At 33.8% G+C, this 17,071-nt stretch overlaps 1 long non-coding RNA gene across 1 annotated transcript in view; it reads right to left on the bottom strand.

Moving 5' to 3' along the window:
* The window catches only part of LOC109278533 (uncharacterized), a 35,954-nt gene extending 25,679 nt beyond the window's left edge, over positions 1 to 10,275 (bottom strand). The window contains exon 1 of the long non-coding RNA XR_002085714.2: positions 9,068 to 10,275. This is a non-coding gene — a long non-coding RNA (uncharacterized LOC109278533). The remainder of the gene's footprint in view (positions 1 to 9,067) is intronic.
* Between the last annotated feature and the right edge of the window lie 6,796 nt (positions 10,276 to 17,071).

Raw genomic sequence — 17,071 nt, forward strand, 5'->3', positions numbered from 1 at the left:
TCTAGTGATAATTTTTCACAAAGATTTCATACGTAGTAAAATGTGTGCATGTTTGCTATTTAATACTAAATTGTGTGATGTGAAAGGAACTAATATTTACTGAATACCTTGTTAGGTTTCTTAGTTGGAAAGTATATAGATCTAATTAGTCAACTTAAAAGCAGGAGGAGAGAAGAGGGAAAGGGAGTTTGTGAACTATAAGGATACTATTAATCACATTTTATTAATCAGATGTTGAATTTTAACCATAAAAAACTATCCAGCTTGTGCATTCAATCAACCTGGAAATCAGCTTCTTGCCGTACTTGCTTTGGAATTTTTAAAAAAGTAATTTCTACTATTTCACGTAACAGGATCAGAAGGCAGCCTGCCCTCTGTCTTATCACTTTCTTTCAAATAATTTGAAACCTGAATTTGTACTTCCTTCTCTTTAAAGTGTCCTGAGGTAGAAACAGATTCATTCTTAAAATTAGCCCCTAGCTGGTTTCTAAAATTAAGCTCTATTTAGTAAACTCCATAATTCTTATAAAGAAGAATAAGGCAACCTTCCTGCACCCATCATGTAAAATATTCTCATGGGTTTATAATCTGCCATTAAAGGGTTACATTAGAGGATTGCATACTCAGGGGGTGGGGGTCAGTAGATAGATGCTAGAAAACTTCTGTTACCAAATTTTTGATCCCTCTAGTTCTTCATGGAATAACGAATAGTAACTGTTAAAGCATATTGAACATAATCCAAGGATAATTTTATTTTTAAACAGATCATTCTTAATAGAGTGATGCAATGTACCAATTATATACTAATGGGCTTTGATGCTAGACCAATTAATTTAAAATTCTGCCTTTGCTACTGGTGTAGTATTTGTGAGTAAATTGCTTTGATTTCTCTAAAGTAATCTCAATTTATCTATAAGGTAAGGAATGCTATATGTAACTCATAAAGTTGTCATGAGGGTTATTTGAGAAAAAAGTATATAATAAGATGCCTACCACAGTGCCTAGCTCAGCATAAATGTCTTATGAGTTGTGTACTTGTACATACCCACATAAATGTCTAGAGATGTTAAACCATTGGCCCTAATCATGTAGCTGATATGTTAAGCTTTTAGCCCATGTCAGATAATAAAGTCTTCTTCCTCCATAGGCTGTTTTTTTTCACTACTTTCCACAGGCTTCTCTAACCTATGAATTTGAAAAATGATAAACTTGAGAATGGCATTTAGGCCAGTCCTTTTTTTGTGAAACAAAAATTTTTCTAGCCATTTTATATTATTACAGGTTTATAAGAATGATAACTTTTATCTTAAAAAATAGTAAGTGAGGGGTGCCTGGGTTGTTCAGTAAGTTTAGCATCCAACTTCAGCTTAGGTCATGATCTCATGGTTCATGAGTTCAAGCCCCACATTGGGCTCTCTACTGTTAGCACAGAGCCCACTTCAGATCCTCTGTCCCCCTTTCTGCCCTTCCCCTGTTCACTCTCTTTCTCTCTAAAAAATAAATAAACATTAAAAATAATAAAAAATAAAAAACAATGAAGGAAATTTCTCAGCAGATTACATGTTCTAGTAGATTTTTTTTGTATTTTCTAGTACTTGAGTTTTATTTTTCAGATTCTTAAATTATTACTATTGACCAAGTAGGAAGGTAATTATCAAATGCAATTGTGTCTTCTTAGAAGGAACACTTTATTTTTTAATTTTTTTTTTAAATCTTATTTATTATTGAGAGAGAGAGAGAGACAGAGCATGAGTGGGAGAGGGTAAGAGAGAGAGGGAGACACAGAATCTGAAGCAGGCTCCAGGCTGTCAGAACACAGCCTGATGCGGGGCTCAAACTCACAGAGGAGATCATGACCTGAGCCAAAGTTGGATGCTTAACTGACTGAGCCACCCAGGCACCCCTGGAAGGAACATTTTAAAATGCTCCCTTTAAAGAATAAGTGCAATTGTAAACTCTCAGAGGACTTAATTCTTTGTCTCTGTTACTTCTATTTGATAGGGGAGGAAAGGTTAAGTTTTTATTTCCTCTTGTTAGAGAATTTTGTTCAGTGTTTCTGGGAAAGAAATGTGGTTGGAGTTTGGGATAGAAGAAGGGTATAGAAGCTATGCCAAGTTCCCAGATTATAAACACCACTAGGAACAAAAGTAAGAGGAAAGGAAGCATCTTATTGCTTTTTACTCAATTCAATGTTTCTATAATGAAATAAAATAATAAATAACTTGTATTTTCCATTCCAGATTGTAATTCTGAATAGATATAGAATTAAACTTCTGCTAACCAGAGTTCAGACGTATAGTTAAATAGGTATTTTTTCTTATCGTTTAATATTAGGAAAATTGGCTGCTCATAAATTTGAAGAATCAAAAGATTCAGTTACCATATCAACAATGAGAAAATAAAAAGGTAATACAGCCCACATATTATTAGGAGACAGAAATTACTTCTGTATGCAGTGTAACTTGGTCCAACTGATCTCATTTACTGAAGCAATAGTTAGCTTAATTTACTTTAGGTTAGATAAAAGACTTCGATGGTAAAAATACAGAGAATGGAATTGTAATCTATTATCAAAGGACTTCTAAAAACATTATGTTGGGCAATCAAGGACTTTTTATTTCATCTTTAACATTTGTACTATGTATATAATTATGAATAGATACATTTCAACAAAAGAATAAAAACAAGATGAAAGGATAAAAACCTTAACTAGAATTATTTTTGAACTAATAATTTTCAATAAATGACTTATAGTTGGGATCACTGGTGTATAATAAGGCCACATATCTTTTAATGTATCAATGTTACTGACAATCTGATAAACAGTCTCAAAGATTGCAAATTCCTGACTAATTTTAATATTTTGTTGATAAAACTTACTGTCTTTATTATTATTACTGTATGTATTCCTTTCTAATTCCATGTATTTACATAATACTTGCTTTTTACTCCAGAGAATACATAAAACTTCTGTAGTCTATGTCTGAACATGATTATTCATCTTACAGACATGTTGATTCTATCAATTTCCTAAGTGCTTGAAAGTGCTTGAAAGATCATTAAGTAGAAAGCAAGCTTGATGTATGGGACCATGAGAATAACTGGTTTTACATGAAGGTCATTTTGCTTCACAGGCTACACCTTACCCCTTATTTTATCAAAGAATTTATTAAAGATTAAATTCATTGAGATTTACCCCTGTGAGCATGAAGCCCAGGGATATGCGCAGTCTGAACATGGCATACACTGACCTTCTCTCTGAAACTTCACATTTACCCTAAGATCGAAAATAATATTTGTATTATTATGTAAGTAATAGTTAACAGTGGATACATGAATGAGATTTTTAATGAAATACATACATAGATAAATTATTTAGATGCTAAATAGGATTTATATAAAATCTTGCCCCAGACTATGGGAGATAGGTATTTCTTTCCTCTGTACTTCACAATATATTTATCTAAATTTTTGAGAATCCCAGATGAAGCATAGTTAATAACATTGTTCACTTTTGCATAACCCTCTAAAAGGAGTATACATCTCTAACCCCCTTCCCACCTGTGCTACACTGGAGAGATGGGCTCTGGTAATTATATAAAGGGGACTAAAGAAAATGAGTTATTTATACATGAAAATGTTTTTCCCAGAAAAGGTAAGTCACTTAAGTTGTCTCTAAAATTCTTTTGAATTTTTCCAAGTTTAGATGTTGCAGTATCAGTCTTTCTCGATTTATTTTATTCTAATATTGAAATATATTTATTTAATTAATATGAAAAAAAACTATTAAAATATTTTTCTCTTAAGGCTGAGATAAAACAAAACCCAATGATAGAATTTCAAAATTACTATTTGAGCTTGTACTGTTTAATTTGTTTATTCCTACAAAATAATGAAGAAATCAAATATCTTTTTAATTTGGGAGATTTACTTATGTAACAAAAATCTTGAAGCTTTTTGCCTCCATTTTTTATGTTGACAAATAATTGTCAACTGATTTTAAATAGATTGCAAACAAAATTTAGAGTACTCACACAAAAAAAAATATGACATTGTAGCAGAGTTAGGGTAATTTGCAAAGTAGTTCTTCAAAGGTGCAAACATTTCCAAAATCTACCTGATAAGTTAGCAGAGAAAAACATATTCTAGCATGCAGAAATTTATATTTTTATCTCAACATTTTATATAACATACATTGTATTTATAAAATATTTTTAAATTTTGACATTTGGAGGGGAGCGCCTGGGTGGCTCAGGTGGTTGAACATCTGGTTGTTGATTTTGGTTCAGGTCATGATCTCAGGATTTGTGAGATCCAGCCCCTACACCAGACCCAGCGCTGGCAGTGTAGAGACTACTTGGGATTCTCTCTCTGTCCCTCCTCTGTTTGTGCACACACGTACTCTCTATCTTTCTCAAGATAAATAAGTATTTTTTGACAATTTTTATTTCTTTAATATTATAGCTTACTTAGATGCAATTTTTATTACATGTGCCCAGTAAATAATTACAAACAGATTTCTACTCCACAGTTTACTAAGCAATATGTTTACTGAGATGGTGTGTTGTAGCAAAATTTGTATTTGTGTTGCATTGCACCAACAATTTGTTTTGAACTTTGAATTTTCCAGTTGAATTTATATTAATAATTCCAATAATTTCAGATATCTCATGTTAACCAGAGGCTTTATGTTCCAAGGACTTACTAACTAATGCTATGAATTGGCTGAAAACTTAAATCCTCATTAGAACTATTTCAGCTGATATTCTATACAGAGACTATAATGTTAATGATATAAATATTCTTTGTACACTTCTGTTGCAATGAAGCCAACCAATTAACATCTATCACCTCACTTGCAATCGTGCACAAATAAATGAGCAGGATTATTTCAGAAGAATTATTGAAGTGAAAAATGTTTCTTGTAGAGATACATATGAATTTAACTTCTACAATTGTACTTATTAAGTCATCATGTTTGAACATACTGTTAAATAACTGATTGGATAAAGCCCACCTACTCTATGGAGGATAGTCTGCTTTACTCAAATTCTACTGATTGAAATATTAATCTCATCCAAAAAGTACCTTAGAGCAGCATTCAGACCAGTGTTTGACATAATATCCAGGCACCTGGACCTAACCAATTTGATATATAAAATTAACTATCAAAAGGCTGGTGAATGAAGTAGGACTGATGCAACAAATATATATTTCCATAAAGCACAATATATCCTTTTTTTCATATGACTGCCTCCTGCAACCAGGAAAGTAGTTTTTACTTGAGGAAATGGGAGGCATGGGTCTTATTCTATTGTTTTGAGCAAGCATGACAAATCTTGAGGGCCAAATCTCATCAGCCACTTCTTTTGTAAATAAAGTTTTATCGGAACACAGCCATACCCATTAATTTAAGCATTGTCTACAGCTGTTTTCATACTACAAAGGCTGATTCCAGTAGTCATCACAGAGACTGTACTACCCAAAGCCTAAAACATTCACTTTTTTTTAATTTATAGATACTGTCTGCCAATATGTGGTCTAGAGTCAGAACTTCTATGTATTATCTTAACTGCTTAGAATTTAAAAATGCAAAACAGATAAGGTCCAGTAAGGAGAAATAAAGCCAGATGATTTGAAGATTTTTTTTTTTGTCATTCATTTACTCTGTCAAACAGTAAGAAATTACTTCAGTTGGTGCTAGAGCTGTACCCTCAGTAATTTGGAGGTAATTATAATGCGTGCTTGAATAAAATAGTCATGAGAATGTCTTATTACCTTTAGAAATTATAGCCGAGGTTTTCAGGGGACTACTTTTGTATTTGAGATGTTACCATTCATTGCAAGAGCTTTACTAAATATTAAAAAAGCCATAGTTACAGCTCTCAAGACTTGTAAAATATATCCTTGGAACAAACTACTGAATTATGCAAACTACGTGGGTTTTAAAGTGTGACCAGATAGGCTGTTAGGAAATTAACTCTCGACGAGTTTTCCAGTTGGAGGCAACTTATGATTTTTAATCGCCAACTCACCACATCCCACTGTATTTCACATAGAGAATAATGCATTCAATAATTTTGGCTTCAAAGGCTAATGTGGTCATGAAAATTCAGTGTTTGTAGCCACTCAAACTAATTGTTCCATTGAAAATATAATGAAGAAGACATAAAGGAATTTCATAGATTTTTCAAAGTGCTGGAGCAATAAATGATCCCTCATGGTTCCTCTTTGAAACATTATTTTCTGTGCTTCACAGCTCTTACTAACAGAATGAGAAATATTCGGGATGTATTTATGCATCAAAGGGATATGGACATTCCTGGCCAAGGCACAGATGGTGAGAATTAAAGTTCATTCCCAGGGACTAGATTCAATGTATGAATACAGAGAAGCTAATAAATGATTGAAAAAAGAGAAGTTCACTGTAGAGTGTGAAAGCTTTCTAAGAAACATGTGAAACTATTATAATACTACTAGGTGATTGTCCAAATGTGGTTTCATAGATTTCTTTAAGGAAGTGTTTAAGGTGTACAATTTTTAAGGTATTTTTAAGGTATACAATTGTTAGGGTGGTGTTGGTGCCATTTGGAAAGTAATAGACAAAATGCTTATGCCAATGTGGATCAGGAAAACATGGAATTGCTTACATTAAAATAAAAGGTTTGTTACATCTGGTATGTTAGCTAAACTGTTGTTATTGACGACAAATATTAACACGCTCCATTAAATCAACCCCATTCAATTAGAAACATCTAGTCTGTGTGTGGATCATTAGCATTTTGGTGGCCATATTTAGGCTAAGGCATGATTTTTAAAAATTTTGTCTGTTTTCTGATTAATGCCAAAAGTAATTTGCTAATTCTTACATGAAATAATGTATCACTTACGGTCTATTTTTAAAATGCCTTTATAAGCATATGTTACCTGCCAAATAGGTATTTGGGGCACTGGTTTCGCAAAAACAGAATAATACTTGGAATAGAGTTCTAGGGTGGTCTCCAGGAATAAGGCAATTAAATAAGTCTCCCACTTAATGTGCTCAGACCTCCAAATATTTAGGATACCACTGCCATGATAAAGTTATGTTAGATAAGGCAAGCAAAAAATAATCAGACATATTTAGAGAAGGGAGGAAAGTCAATTTAAAAAATAGGACAGAGGGGTGCTTGGGTGGCACCCAATCTATAGGTAGAAACTACCTATAGATTATCTGTGGCTGTGTTATTGTCATCAACACAACCTAAATTAAGTTAACAACTAAGGGGGTACCTGGGTGACTCAGTCAGTTAAGCGTTCGACTCTTGATTTTGGCTCAGGTCATGATCTCATGGTTCATGGGTTCAAGCCTCACATCAGGCTCAGTGTTGACAGCATGGAACCTGCTTGGGATTCTCTCTCTCCCTCTCTCTCTCTCTGCCCTTCCCCTGCTCACGCACACACTCTCTCTCAAAATAAATAAATAAACATTAACAAAAAAATAACAACTAAGATGTAAAGTCATCACTTAAAACTTAAAAAATTTTTAATGTTTATTTATTTTTGAAAGAGACAGAGACAGAGTGTGAGTGGGTTGGGGGCAGAGAGAGAGAGGGAGACACAGAATCTGAAGCAGGCTCCAGGCTCCGAGGTGTCAGCACAGAGCCTGACGCAGCCCATCGTGGGCCTCGAACTCCTGAACTGCAAGATCATGACCTGAGCCGAAGTCGATGCTTAACCCACAGAGCCACCCAGGCACCCCCATCACTTAAAACTAAATATTCATTGCATACTGTCATTCAAAAGTGCAGATACACCCTTACTATGGATAATGTCATTTCACTCATGGCATTTGTTTATATTGCAGGATATCAAATAATTGCAAGTATAATAAAATTTTCTGTGTTCATTCCCTATATTTTCAATATACTTTTTTAAATAAGTTTTTATATTTATTGAAATGTAATTTTAATAGTAAAAAATTGGGGTTTATAATTTGAGTATATTTTTTCAAATTTCATTTTCTAGTTCTTGGTTTGGTGTGTGTGTGTGTGTGTGTGTGTGTGTGCGTGCATGCATGTGTGTGTGTGTGTGTTACAGAAGAATCAATCCATGACAGATTGGTTGAGAAAATCTGGTTCTTTTTTCATGGATTGTTTGCATATCAATATCCTAGACTTTAAGGACACAATTTTTTTAAGGTATATGTAGGCTATTTCTTTAAAAAGTCATATCCAGATATAACCCTCTAACAGGGCTAACTCAAGGACTGAAATAAGATTGAGGTGTTAATAGGGGCCATTCATAGATTTTGTTGTGAAAAGCAGGTAAGAATGGAGTTACGAGTTATATTTGACATTATTACAAATAAGTCCAAAGGAAAATAACTAAAGATTAATGAAAAGCTAGAAAAAAACATATCTTAAAATATGCTCAAAAGTTATTTTCAATAAAATATAAAAGGGTATCTAAAACACTGACTTGCACGGGAAGTTCTGTGTTGAGCTCCCTCTTAAGAGGCCATGTACAGCATTTGCAAAAGAGATTCATAGCTATGCCTAAATACCAAAAGAGGCATAACAATATAAATCCAGAATATTCATTTACCTTTACTGGGCTATTGGCGAAAGGAGTGAAAATATCAGTAAATTTGAAGATTACTAAAACACTGGCTCTTTGGGGATGAAAGTTGTTGCAAAATTCTTGGTGATTCTTACCACCATGAGGCCCACATACCCCTTGCAGAATAGACAACAAAGCAAGAAAAGAAGCAGTGATACAGTTTTTAGACATTAATGATAAGTATTTCTTCGAATGCCCTGAAAATGTGAGTCTTCATTGTTGAGTCATTTTAACAGAGAAAATAGGCGGTCTCAGAGGACATCGCAAAATTTACCAAGCAGGAGTCACGATGACATCCCAATAAGACTGGAGGTCAGAGATTAGAGCTACAGTTTGCACTCTATGATAAGGATTAATAGCTGATGTGAACTTTAGAAGTGAAAAAAATCTGTGGTTAGAGATTTGACCTCAGATTTTGCAATATGGGCCTGCAGCAGTTGCTCTAGGAATTTTCTTCTGCTCTCACCTTGACCGTTAATTCATGGCTGAATGAAGGGCAGTCCAGCCTGTGCAGTTCATAAGTGGTTTCTTTGTATGTGAAGCTAACAGGGGTGAAAACCAGGAGTCACAGGCTGGAATATGCAGAATATCAAATCAAGATGGAAAAAGCCAAAGATGACTCCAGTCAAAGATGGCTGAAAATAGTCAAAATAATGGATTAGAATCAGAGATAGGCAATAAGAAAATATGGAAAATTGTAATATTAATGAGAAAACAGCAATAGCAACAATAAGACCTAGAATAAATTAGTTATACATACTAGGTGGTGTCCTAGACACTTGGAGAATATTCATTGAATCCTTTCCATACAATTTTGGGTGGACCTTGTAATTACCAATTTTTTTTTTTTTAACAGAGACTGAAGTACAGTGAGGATAAAAACTTGCTCATATTCAAGTAGAAAGAAGTTGGCTTAGAGACATATTTACAGTAGTTATGCCTGGGAAGGTATGTGAGGCTCATTTAAAGGGTAAACAATGAAGCAGACAGAGCAGCTATTTGAATTTAGTTTGTAAAAATGTTTGAACAGCATGCTAAGTAGTTTGGACTTTATGATATTTCTCTGCTCAGTATTTCCATAACTCCTTTAATAAGAAATAAAGAATAGCCTAATGATTAGAGTTTTTAAAAGTACATTAGCTACCATAAGGGTTCATGATTACTCCATTGTTGAACAGGCTCATGCAGAGTCTGGAAGACTGTCAAGGAGTGCTTTACGGGGGATTCCTACATTGGGTGAAATATTCTTAAGTGTACCTTCCAAGAGAGAGATTTTAAGATACACTCTTATCCAAAGTACTTACTGTCTTTCAAACAAATAGAGACTGCTCAAATTAAATACATGACTGATTATGAATTTTAAAAATCCCACCCTATACTGTAATATAGCATGGTATGTGGGAATTGACTAAAAAGTTAGAATGAAAAGCATCCACTCAGATACCGTCTAACCTTCAATATATTTTCACTGTGCTTAAAGGAACCTTTACTTAATAATTTAACTGAACTTCTATTTAACTCTGAAGGAGATGTGAGAGATGAACTATATTATGCTTTTTCATTTTCTAACCCGGCCAGCCATTCATTACTGATTGTTAAAAAAATGATATATAAGTTGAAAACTTCTTATCTTTAGTTGTCAGTGTGCTTTGGCATCCATTTTCATAAAGTTGAAGTTCACTGAGATAGTAACCAGAACAGATGAAACAAATTTAGTTTTGTCTGTTGGATAGTAAGCAGACTTATGCAGGGGGAGATAGTTGGATATTGGGTTTAGTTTTGAGTTTTCTATGCCTGAAGCATGAAGAAAGTTTTATTTAGTAGGAAATTGTAAACAGTTTCAGGAACATTAGAAAGGTTTTGGAGATGGAATTTTAGATTTACATCTGTGTATAGAGGATAATTGAGAGAATAGGAGTGAGCTTTCCTAGAAAAAAGAATGCAGCATGAGTTGGGACCCTGGGAGGGAATATTAGCTCTAGGGCATAGTGGGAAAGGAATTAGCATAGAGTCCTTCCTCTGCTGGAGAGGCAGAGATGTGTTTTAATCCTAGGAGTTATGATATAAAGAAATTTGTCCCATGTCTGGCCATAAACTTATGTCATTGAAGTTAAGCATGGCAGGTTAAGTCCTGCTTTTACCTTTCCAATATACTCCATTTTAGACCACTTACTCTGACATCAATCCACTGCCCTTGTCTGAGCAATCAATCAGCCCTCAGTAGACTCCTCCCTGCCTTCCCACTTTTCAGACACACAATCTGCCTTCCACACAGGAGCTAACAGAATATTGTTAAACGTAACTCAGGTTTTATGTCTTCCCTAAATACTGTAGAAGCTTCCCATCTCACTCCTAATAAAGCCTGAAATCCCTATGGTGTAGACACTACATGATCTGCCTTCTCCTTCCCTCTATACCTTAATGACCTAGACTTCTACTACCCTTCTTTCCTTTTTTAATTTTTTAAATGTTTGTCTATTTTTGAGAGAGACAGAGTGCGAGCAGGAGAGGGGCAGAGAGAGAGGGAGACACAGAATCCGAAGCAGGCTCCAGGCTCCAAGCTGTCAGCACAGAGCCTGATGTGGGCTGTAATTCAGGAACCAGGAAATCATGACCTGGGCCCAAATCAAGAGTCACTTAACTGACTGAGCCACCTAGGTACTCCATCTCTCGCTCTCTCACTCTCTCCCTCTGTCTTTTTTTTTTTTTTTTTTAATTTTAATCTCTCACACTGTACTGGTTACACTGCCCTCCTTTGCTGTACCTTACACAACAAACATGTATCTGCCTCAGTGAGTGCAATTTCTGCTTTCTGCCATTAATGTTCTTTCTCAGATGTCTACATTACCCTCTCTTCATTTCTGCTATGTTTCACCTTAAATCATACGTAATAAATAGCAACCCCATCCATTTATCACTCTCTAAAACAGTTATCTGTTTAATTTATTTCTGCTCAGCAATAAGAATACTGTTGCACAAGAAGGTAAAGAAGTGTGGTCAAAACACACAGCTAGTTAGAGCCCGAGAGAGGGCTGCAATCCAAACAACCTAGATCCAGATTTTAAACATGTCACCAGTGTAGTAGTGTGATGGCTAGATGTGTGGATCATGTGTGGGTGGATGGGTGGCACTTACAAAATAGCTATAGAGCATTATATACCCTCTATAAGTCTCAGTTTTACAGTTCCTTTGCCTGTAAAGTGGGAATGTGTATAAAATTATCTAATTCATAATATTGTTGTAAAGGTCAGCTAGTAAAATTATGATTTATTAATATTATTACATAAACTTACCACTCTGAGACCTGGATTTTCATCCTGAATAGTAATGCCAGGGCAAATGAATAGTAAATTTTTCTTGTTCCACCAACAGCATGGTTTCAAGAGCATGGTCTCTGGATGCAGAAGAGCAGGGTTAAAATTGAGGCTCCCCCACAATGTGAGATAGAGCTCATTTACTGCTGGACCTAGAAATGTCTAGCCTTACCTCTGGGGATGCCCACATATCTGACTTTGACTATTGACTAATATAAGAACAGTGGAATTTATGATGTGCTGTTTAAAGTCTAAAATTTCCAAGTGACACACAGAGCTGGTTTGTTTACTGATAGTTTTCACCTGACCTAAGTAGTTAATCTGCCTGGTATGACTAGCTGATCAGAAGGGCATAAAAAGATGCCACTAAAACTTCTGCCCTGAGCTATTCTGGAGCAGGAATTCAGAACATAGATCTCAGTGCTTTAATTCAGAGACAAAGCATGTCCATGTGTGCATGAGGAACCTGGGCAGATTTTGCCTGGATGACTCTCATATTCTCAATGCTTCCCTATCATTCTTTCTCCTTCTGTATTTTTAAATAAAAGCCTTGCTGTGAATATGCTTTGTAGAATTTGATGAGTCCTTTCAAATATACAAATTTATGAAATTTTTGCCAGCAATAATCACCACTGTGTTGAGCAAGTTAAATTGTTTCTCTGGGCCTTAGTTTCTCCTCTAAAATCAAAGTAACCAAGAGTATTGTATATATAGAAATTATCAAGATTTAATTTAATTACATATGTTTATTGCCCAGAAAAGTATGTGATTCATAGTGAAAAATAAATTACTATTTGTTATTTTTATACATTTGATTATTTAAAAGTGGATCTTATACAATAGTTTGAATATGTGCTGGGAATAAAGATTTTTCAAGGTCAAACTTGCAGGCTAATCTTGGTACTTCCAAAAGTACATTTGAATGTCATCATCTGATTGGATATTTTTGTTAAAACTTAAAAATGTGGTGAAGCATCACATATGCATGACTACAATTCCAAATTTATCTATAACAATATATCATATCATCTAGGAGAAATGGATAATCTGGAAAAAAAAATCCAATGGTGAAAATGTCAAATGATGAATGATTTTCCTTTGAAGCAATCTCTTCTTTTAAATTTAATAAAAATTAGAAATTGTAAAATAAGTTGTTGAACTACCTCTTAAAATTTCATTTATTTAAAATCCTGTCTAGTCACTAACCAACTTATGAGAATGCAATATCTCTCTGAAGCTCTGTTTCCATCTTTGTAAAAAATAAAAAAAGAAAGAAAGAAAGAAAGAAAGAAAGAAAGAAAGAAAGAAAGAAAGAAAAGAAAAGAAAAGAAAAGAAAAAAGGAAATAATAGTGTTATTTTCATAAATTAATCTGATACTCCAATGAGATAGTCTATGTAACACATACTCTGTTTTCATTTAAGATTCGTGATCAGAGAATTCTAGAACAATATAATTAAAAATGTGATATTTTCTTAAAGTTATCCATTTATTTTAAATAAAGATATAGTACCCATTCTATACTACTGTTTCAATTGTTTTCTATGCCTATTATGGGCCAGATAGTCTGCTAGCTCATGGGAATATAATATTGAAAAATGGACTCATAGCCCTTTTAAGAGAGAAATAAGTCAATAGCTTAAAGTGTGATAATTATTATGATAGGAAAATGCCATGCAGTAGTCTCATATGTGGAAACATATAAAACTATCTGAGAAAATTCAGGAAATAAACTCAGAGAAAACATATTTTATTTGAGACCTGAAGGATAAGTAGAAATTAATCCTATGAACTGCAGAGCTAAAAGCATGTATAAATGGCCAGAAATTTAATACAGGTTATTTCATGGATTAGAAGGAGTTCAGAATGTCTGAAGAATCCATTGATAGCTAGTAGTTTCATAGCTCAACAAGGAACTTGTTAATAATGTCTAAATATAATAAATCAGTAAATCAAGGTTTATGCTATTAAAAAACATGTATATTCCACATTTTATTTTATCATTTCCTTTATGTCTAAAGAACTTCTATTAGAAATTGTTTCAAAGCAATTTTGCTGGAAATAATTGTCTTAGTTTTTCTTACATGCCAATGTCTTCAATTCTCCTTTACTCCTGAAGGATATTTTTGCTAAATATAGAATTATGGGTTGATTATCCTTTTTCTTAGCATTTCAAAACGGTTATTAGTTCCTCTCACCTCCTGGATTCTGATGAGAAATCCTCTGTCATTCAAGTTGTTTTTGCCCTCAAGGTTATGGCATTTTGACTGCTATCAAGATTTTTCTTTATCTTTGGTTTTTGGAAATTTTATGATCGTGTATAGTATGTGTCTGGTTATTGGTTTCTCTGGACTTACCTTGGTTAGAGTTTACTGAGATTCTTATATCTGCATATTTTCAGTTTTTTGTTTTTTTTTTGTTTTAATTTTTTTTTCAACGTTTTTTATTTATTTTTGAGACAGAGAGAGACAGAGCATGAACGGGGGAGGGGCAGAGAGAGAGGGAGACACAGAATCGGAAACAGGCTCCAGGCTCTGAGCCATCAGCCCAGAGCCTGACGCGGGGCTCGAACTCACGGACCGGGAGATCGTGACCTGGCTGAAGTCGGACGCTTAACCGACTCCGCCACCCAGGCGCCCCTGCATATTTTCAGTTTTAATGTTTGGAAAATGTTCAACTATTATTTCCTCAAATATTTTCATCTGATTACTTTTCCTCTTTTTGTTTCAGGAACACTGATGACACAATGTTAGATCTTTTGTTTTCATTGTTCCACAAGTCTTATGGAACATGTTTAATTCATTTTTCAATTTATCTTTATAGTTCACATTGGACAAGTTTTATTGATTTATCTTCAAGTTTACTGAATTTTTCCCCCTTTTGTCCTGTCCGTTGTCCTGTTGATCTCCTCCAGTAAGGCTTTTGCTTTTGTTTTAGTTTTGTATTTTTCAGTTCCAAAAGGTCCTTGAAGTTCTTCTAAAGATATAATTAGAAAATACAAATATCTTCTATTTCTTGCTATCTGTTTATTTTTCCAACTTAAATCTAAGAGTCTGAGGAATTGCTTGCTGGAGCATTTTAAAGACTGTGGCTTTAAAATACTCATTAGATCTTTAAAACAGCTGTGCCATCTTGGCATCGGCATCAGTTGATTATCTGTTCTTATTTAAATTGAGATTTTCTTGGTTCTTGTTATAATGATTAATTTTGTTTCATACCTGGGCAGTTCAACTATTGTTATGAGACCCTGGTTTATATTTAATTCTTCTAGTTTAGCAGGCAGTCAACCTGGCTAGGTTCAGGTTTTGTGGGCTATGTTTCACATGTAAATTTGGTTTTTGAAGTTTTTCCTCACTGTGTATTAACCAGAAATCAGTTTGAAACCTGGGCAGTATTCCATACCCTTGATTAAAGCATTTGTTGTGCTATAACCCATGGCTTATAACCCAGTTGCTGCATACAAAGCAAACAAACAACAATAACAATAAGTTCATGTAAAAACTAGTAAAATCTGGATAATGTCTATAGTTTAATAGTATTGCATTAATGTCAATTTCCTGTTTTTTATAATGTGCTATGGTTATATTAGATGTTATCACTGAGGAAACACAGAGTTTAAGGGCACACTATACTATGTTTGCAACTTCTTAGGAGACTAAGGATTGAAAATAAAATGTGCAAAAATAAGAAAATAGAAAAAATAGGTCTGTGTGTACATATACTTTTAATAATAAATAATATGATTTTAATAATTCATTTATATTTATATATGTATATATAAATAAAGACAACTGATAATAAAACTATAGAAATATACACATATGAATACCATATTTAATATTGCAAGCAAAAATTATACTAAAATAACAATAATGATGGATAATTGTAGGGGAAAATAGATTTTTCATATATAAGATTATATAATTTTTATTGCCTCTTTTATTAAAGTTAGAGTGAGATACAAATGAGAAAAATTTCCCTGGTTTTAGTGTACAGTTCTATGAATTTTGATAAGTGAAGTTATAATCAATATCACAGTAAAAATCTACAACATTTTCATAATTCTTACTTTATTACCCTTTGTTGTAAATCCCTTGTCTCCATCCCCAAGTCCAGGAAAGCACTGATTTATTTACTATCCCAATATGTGTGTGTTTTCTAGAATGTCATTGAAATGCAATCACAGATCATGTCATTTCTGAACCCAGCTTTGTTCACTTAGCATAATGCATTTAAGATCATCTACATTATTTTATGTATCAGCAATTTATTCCTTTTTACTGCTTGGTTGTATTTTATTGTATGGATATATAAGTTTTTTTCTATTTACAGCTTGCTGAACAATTTGTTTCCTGTTTTCGGTGCCTATGAATAAAGCTGATATAAATATTTATGTATAAGTTTTTGTGTAGACAGATGAGTTCATTTCTCTTGGGTAAACCTAGTAGTGAGGTTACTGAGTCATAAGTTAAAACTGTTTTACTGTAGAAGAAATTGCCAACCTCTTCTACAAAGTAGCTTTATCATTTTGAATTCTCTTCAGAAACACTTGGGTGTTGCAATTGGTCCTTTCAATCCCCCACACTTGGAATGTTTAGTTATTTTTTAAACCACTTTAGTAAGTGTATTATAGTATCTCATTATAGTTTTGATTTCCATTTCCCTCATGATTAATGATGCCAAGCATCTTTTCCTGTGTTTGTCATTTATGTGTTTTGGAGATGTGTCTATTCAAATCCTTACCATTTTTTAATTTGGTTTTCTTATAATTGAGTGTTTGTAATTCTTAAAGTATGAAAACTATACCATTTATGTGTGCTATGTATGTGTGCTATGCAAATATTTTCTTTTAGGCTGTGCTTATTCTTTTAACTGTCTTTCAAATAGCAGAGTTTTTTGTTTTTTTTTTTTAAGTTTATGTATTCATTTTGAGAGAGAGACAGAAAGGAGAGAGAGAACTAGCAGGGGAGGCACAGAGAGAGAGAAGGAGGGAGAGAAAATCCCAAGCATGCTCCATACTCTCAGTGCAGAGCCCAATTCAGGGCTTAATCTCAAAAACCATGAGATCATGACCTGAGCCAAAACCAAGAGTGGGATGCTTAACCGTCTGAGCCGTCCAGGCACCCCCAGAAGTTTTAGTTTTGACAAAGTCACATT

This window comes from Panthera pardus, unplaced genomic scaffold (genome assembly GCF_024362965.1).
Source record: "Panthera pardus isolate Hobbes unplaced genomic scaffold, ASM2436296v1 HiC_scaffold_13, whole genome shotgun sequence".
Classification (NCBI taxonomy): Eukaryota; Metazoa; Chordata; class Mammalia; order Carnivora; family Felidae; genus Panthera; species Panthera pardus.